Source organism: Pygoscelis adeliae, unplaced genomic scaffold, assembly GCF_000699105.1.
Source record: "Pygoscelis adeliae isolate BGI_AS28 unplaced genomic scaffold, ASM69910v1 Scaffold538, whole genome shotgun sequence".
In the NCBI taxonomy this organism is placed as follows: domain Eukaryota; kingdom Metazoa; phylum Chordata; class Aves; order Sphenisciformes; family Spheniscidae; genus Pygoscelis; species Pygoscelis adeliae.
Genome location: NW_008825318.1, coordinates 30,011 through 36,026, shown reverse-complemented (window position 1 = coordinate 36,026; position 6,016 = coordinate 30,011). Strand labels below are relative to the sequence as shown.

Here is a 6,016-nt window from a genome sequence, read left to right as displayed (position 1 = left end):
GGGGGGGGGGGGGGGGGGGGGGGGGGGGGGGGGGGGGGGGGGGGGGTGCTCAGTTGCCGGCTGGGATTAAACCATGACAATTACTTACACAGAGCTTACACCGTCTCCTGAAACAGAGTCAGATATGGGCAGCTAGAGCAGTAATTCAACCAATAGAGTCACAGGAAGAGGAGTCAATGGTCTGATCAGGTCTAGAAAGTGGGAAGACACCAGACTAAACAGGTTGGTGCACATCAGAGGTGCATTGAGGCAGGTTAAGGGGACAGGCATACATTTCCAGCAGGTTATACTTTCCACTCTCCTATTTGTTCGCCTACCCAGCTGTTTTGTTTCCTCATCTCAGTAGAACTTGATAAATCCCCTTCCAAGAACTGGGATAATGTGGTAAAAGTAGTATCTTTCTCTTGAACGGGCTTCAAGGGAAAGGTATTTTCCCTTGAACGGGCTTCCCATAGGTATACCTGTGTCAAAGGGGAGAAACATTCACCTGAAGACTGTCTGCTTCAGCAGAAATATTGATCCAGGCCACCCCCGACCCTTGTTGGAGGGAGGTGGAGCCTGGGAGAGCTTTGTACCTTGTTTGCTTGGGAACTTCAGCTCATCCCTTAAGATCAGTTTGCATCCTTCTCCACCCACCATACCGAGCATCATTAGTGTCCTTCAGCCTCACAGTAAATGACCATGTGCGAGAAGGAGACCATTCCAGAGAGTGATATGGGTCCCCCAACCACAGGGTAATGCAAGAACATCATACTGGAAGGCAACTTCTCAGTTATGGGCAATCTGGAGGCGATTGTAGAGCCAAAGGCCAGAGATCACAATGGTATCACGTACTCATTTGCCACAGACCTTAAGCCAAAATTCCTCAACCGCTGTAGTGATAAATGGAGAGTGCTCAATCTTTATTTCAAACTTTTTCAGCACTGCATGGAAGTGAGGAAGATATGAATGGAGGAAAAAAAAGCAATACTGAGTATGAGCATTGACTGTAAGTTCTGTTATAGCTGCAGTCCAGATGGGGGGGAAGACAGTAATGTCCCCAGTTATTCATCACTATGCTGCAATAGGTGTTATTCCCTTCAGCCACACCACCCTCTATTTGCTGCTACAGTTGCGCATGGGACTGCTTTCTACTCCAGCTCAGTCAAGCATAAACATTTTAAACAGCACAGGGTTTTGTCCTTACCTACATCACTGCAACTGAATGGGACTAAGGCATGATGCCGCTCCCTATTATGGCAGATGACTGGAGTGGACAGTAAGCTTAGCTTAGAAGGGAGTGACAATGAGCAGCAGAAAGTGCTCATCACAGGGCCCAGCCACAGCTGGAACAAGATGTCAGAACACAGCCTTTCCCTTGTACCCTATGCAGCTGCAAAACCTACAGCCCAGCATGAGACGTGCACACAGACCCATCTGTCCCTGTCCCCAGGGCAAAAGGTCTGATGAACATGGCCACATCATCCTGCTCTCTTCTCCAGCTACCCACACTGCCTTTCCCTCACCTCTGTTGTCCAAGTCTCACCATATTCATCAACACTGAAGGTTTTTTGAGCCATGTCTTGTTGCACTGAGATGGTGTACGCCCCAAGGGGTGCTTCAGAGGCCAGGGGGAAGGACGGATCCACAATGCCATGTCTTGACTTTACATTCAGCCATTCAGCAATATGGTTATATTCAGGATCCTATTTGGGAAAGGATATGCAGAGCCACCAAGTCACATTGGGAGCATGGGTACCTGACAGGTCCAGCCATACTCAGGCACAAGAAGGCACTACGAGGGCTTACCTTTGCCCCAGCAGAGAGGATGCCAGGTCACCAGGCGAGATTCCTTCTCCTCCCTCCAGTATCCTTTTACTGAACTTTTGAATTGCAAAGGCTGCCAAGAACAGTAAAGCTACTGGGAAGTGGTAACACCATAACACCATGGGAAGGAGAAGCAGCTGTGCTGCGTCTACTGAGCACTTAGCCTTGTGCTTTGTGCTCTGTGCACATAAGGCATTGGGCAAAGGTCCATTACTGCCCTGCCTCTAGCTCAGCTATGTGCATCACAGAGGTGCTGGTTTGAATGAAGAACCCAGGCTGACCAGGTAGAAAATACTTCAGCTGAACCTGAACCACAACCATAACCTTATGAAGTTACATTTGTGGCACAACTCTGTCCAGGAGTGAAAGGGCACAGTAGAAGAGACAGACATCTCCCTTTGGTGAGTTCTTCGTCACTTACCTGCAGCCATATCTGTAAAATGGTTGTGCAGTGCCTGCACAAGCAAACACCAGGGGCTTCACCTGCAGTGGTGCTCGACACCCAGTCTTCCAATGGGACTCGTAGGAGCTGCTTCTGCTCAGCCTCCCTGAGAACAAGGCCCCCCACCGTTCAGCTCTGTGATGCTAAACAGTGCAGCACCTCAGCACCACCCTTCAATGACCAACCAAGCACCCCGAAATCAAAAAGGAGATATTCTCATGATTCCAGGCTTGCTGCAGCTGCGACTGGGAATAGGGTCAGGGCTAAAAGGAGCACTGGTGCTCCCATTGCTTGGCCTGGGACAGACAGCTGACAAGATCCACACAGGAGGAGAGAACTGCCTGTACTGATGGGCTGGAACAATCCTAAATACCCACCTCAGATGCTCCTAAGTCCAAAGAGTGGGGGAGTTGGTATATGGAGATAGTATCTCTTCCAGGATAATGACATTAGCTAATATTTACTTGCTTCCACCAACAGCAGAGTAAAGGCCACACAGCACAGTTCTCTACCCACATCTACATTCAGATGGTATTCCAGGCCATGGGGTGCCAGAGCACTGGGGGGAAGACGTGGGGTGGGTGACCTCTAACCCAGGCTGAAAGGGACTTAAGAGAAACCCTTATCTCAGCTGTGGCTGGGCTGGATCCTGGCTGTGGCATATGATGAGAGCCAAAGCTGCACACCAGCTACTGTCCTCAGCTTGTAAAAAGCATCCTCAGTACTCTCTCTGTGCATCATTAGTTATCTTCCTCTCATCCAATATTTAATCAGAGCTTGGAGTAAAAACCTTTCAATTCACCTCCATTCCCTGCATCACTACCTCTGTTCACCCATCCATCCCAGTCATGTCTGATCCTCCTGGGTACAGAACCTTCTCCAGGGCTGCTCCTGCCAAGTCCCCTCATAGCTCCACTGTAAGGCCTTTCCAAATAAAGCAAGACATTTTAAGTACCCACATATTTTAGCAAATCTCTACTTTATGTCCCCCCAAGCCAGACGTCCAGTTTTCTGACAGCTTTCTCCAGCCATGAAGCAGTTCTACACTGACACCACCACCCATCTCCTCCAGATTTTTCTCAGGCACTGCAACCTTGTATTTCCTTTTCCTGAGTGGCAGCAGTGAAGTGAACACGGCTTGGACTTATTTGCCTTCTAGTTACAACCTCATTTGAAGGTGGATGTCCTCATCCTGCCCTGGCCCCAGCTGTGTTTTTGAAGAGCATAACCAAGGGTACACAATATAGAGTGAATTTGCCATCCACCCACTCTTTGCTCCCAGCTGAAGCAATCCCCTGGATTTACTTTGGCACAGTCCCCATATGTGTGCTTAGCATCCACTCTCTTAGTGCACAGTCCGATATAATAGGGAACACACTAGCCTTTAACCTAGCTCTGACATTCAGATAATCTGCGGGTTTAAAGCACTGTATGTCACTGATCTAGGAGCATATTTGATTCTCCAAAATCAACAGGGTTTTGAGTTCAAGCCTAAACTAGCGAGACAAAACCGATCAGTTCCGTCTGATTTCAGAAACACTCCCCATGGCTCTGCATCTCTGAATGGTCATTAAGTTGGCTGCCTCTGAAGTTAAATGGGAACAGATAGACAAGAAAAAGATAATAACATGTTAAAGTTCTTCCCTCCTTCCAGGGAGGAGTGGAGGCACTGGCAGAGCTGTGTGTGGAGCCCTGGGCTGGTCTGGCCAGAGGCTGCAGGACAGCAGTGAAATTTCAGTAAGAAGTAAGTAATACATAAAAAAGAAGTTCTACAGAAGAAGAACCCTGAAACAAAATCCACTGACATTACAAAGAACGAATTTGCCCCAGGATGTTTCCAATGAAATCCTGGTAAATATACCTTTATAAAAATTGGGCCCCTGTACCAAATATAGTAACTGAGCACTCCTGCTGCCATCAGCTGTACCGCATAAGAAGGCAGAGCAAGACATATACCAGAGAAATATCACAAGCCTTACAAAGCCTCGAGGCAAGTGCCTTTGGTGTGTAGGCAATAAACACTGTCTCCACCCCTTCCACCCGCCCACATCCCAGCCCCAGCCATGCGCAGCATGATTTCCACCTTCTTGGTTTCGAAGCCAAGAGAGAGACGGGCACCCTGTCAGGGCAGGAGCTGCATAGTCCTTCAGCTCTGGGTGAGGGGGAGAGGGAAGAAGGAAAGCAGCAGAAGCAGGGGCGAAGGGGGGACAGAGGAGAGGCTCACATTTCCGTGGAGGGATTCGACCTGCAATCAGCTATGTGGAGCATCACTTTCCTGTGGGGCAGCATCCTTCTCCTGCCTAGCACGGCCGGAACACCTGCAATGCTGTAAGAACCTCAGCTGCTTCGCATACGCGCTCTGGTCTGTGGGGAATCCTGGGGGGGTGGCGGTGTGACAGAAACAGGACAGAAGTCATAAAACCAGGAGTGTTTTTCCAGAGAGGCATAATTTCTCATATTCCCAAGGTTTCACTTGGTTCTCATGTGTCTTCCCCCCAACACTCCCCCTACTACTTGGTTCTCCCTTTAGTGCCTTTGATGTAGACCATATATTTCTGAAAGGACTCAGGCAGAGCAACTCTGCCACCTTTCTGCATGTGTTTAATTCTGACCTGCCAACATCTCACGTCTCCTACTGTGCTCCAGAATATATTTTCTTTTGGACTATGCTTTTCCCCCTAGAGTCATAGGTCACCATTTACATCTTTAGCAGACAAAGCTGGGTGCCTTTACAAACCGGGCAACTGTGAGCCCAAGGTATCTAATAGGGATGCTCTTTTTAAAGCAATGTGTTCATTCTGGCTTAGCTGGCCATCTGCTCCCTCAGACTTTCTAAGAAACCTCTGGCAAGGACAATTCCCAGCACTGCTTATCTTCATATACTTTATCAGGAATGCAACTCCTATTCCAGCAGGCACTGCTGTGATATACTGGCTTGTGAACTTGCTCTTGCCTTTTGAAGGCCTTTGCTTTTGCAGCCATAGCATAAGTGCAAACAGAAACAGGGCTGTGCTTGAACAGTAGATGTTACAGTGGGAAATATGTCACTGGGTCATAGCTGGGTTCCCTCCTGCAGTGTGTGGTGTGATATGCACAAGTCTAGTTTTAAAAATCTTTTCCAGTGGGAGTACAGCCTCTTCCTCTAGAACATGTTCCACAGGCTGACACAGCTCCCACTCAAACGATGCTTTACTGCTACCTGTTTCCCACAGTTACCTTCAGCATGAAGCTTTGCTTTATGGAAATACTGCTTGCCTCAATAGGCTGTCTGCTGTACTGCCTATATGCCAATGTGTTTTGTAGATTCATGAGAAAGTAGTCCAGCCTGGCTCTTGGGATCCTTGAACGACAGCCTCAGAGATGCTGTCTCGTACTTTTATAGCTCAGAAGGCAAGGGCAAGGAATGAACTGGCAAAGGCATGTAAGCAAATGTTCAGAGGAAAGGGTCATTAAGAGCAAGGGAGGTATGGGAGGTTTAAGCAGTGAGTCTTTACTGTTCGTCCCATCCTTTAGCTCAGTGGCAGTGGGGAGGTGAGTCAGCTTAAGTAGGAAAATCAAAATGCTGTTGGCATCTTATCAGATCCCCTAGTGTTAGCAGCAGACAAGCTGCTCAAGGCAGCTTGACAGCACTCAAGTGTGAAAGCACTCAAGGCTTCTGGCCAGCAGGACTTTGACTCCTGCTTGCCAGGGTGCTGAGCTCCAGCTAAGAACTGCCAGCAGGTCATGGCCCTGCCTCCTGCTGTTCTGATCTTTCCAGGCCCTGCCCTG

The 6,016-nt window shown here is 48.7% G+C and overlaps 1 pseudogene; it reads right to left on the bottom strand.

Annotated features, from left to right (window-relative positions):
- LOC103922190 overlaps positions 1-5,473 on the bottom strand; it is a 28,889-nt pseudogene extending 23,416 nt beyond the window's left edge.
- Between the last annotated feature and the right edge of the window lie 543 nt (positions 5,474-6,016).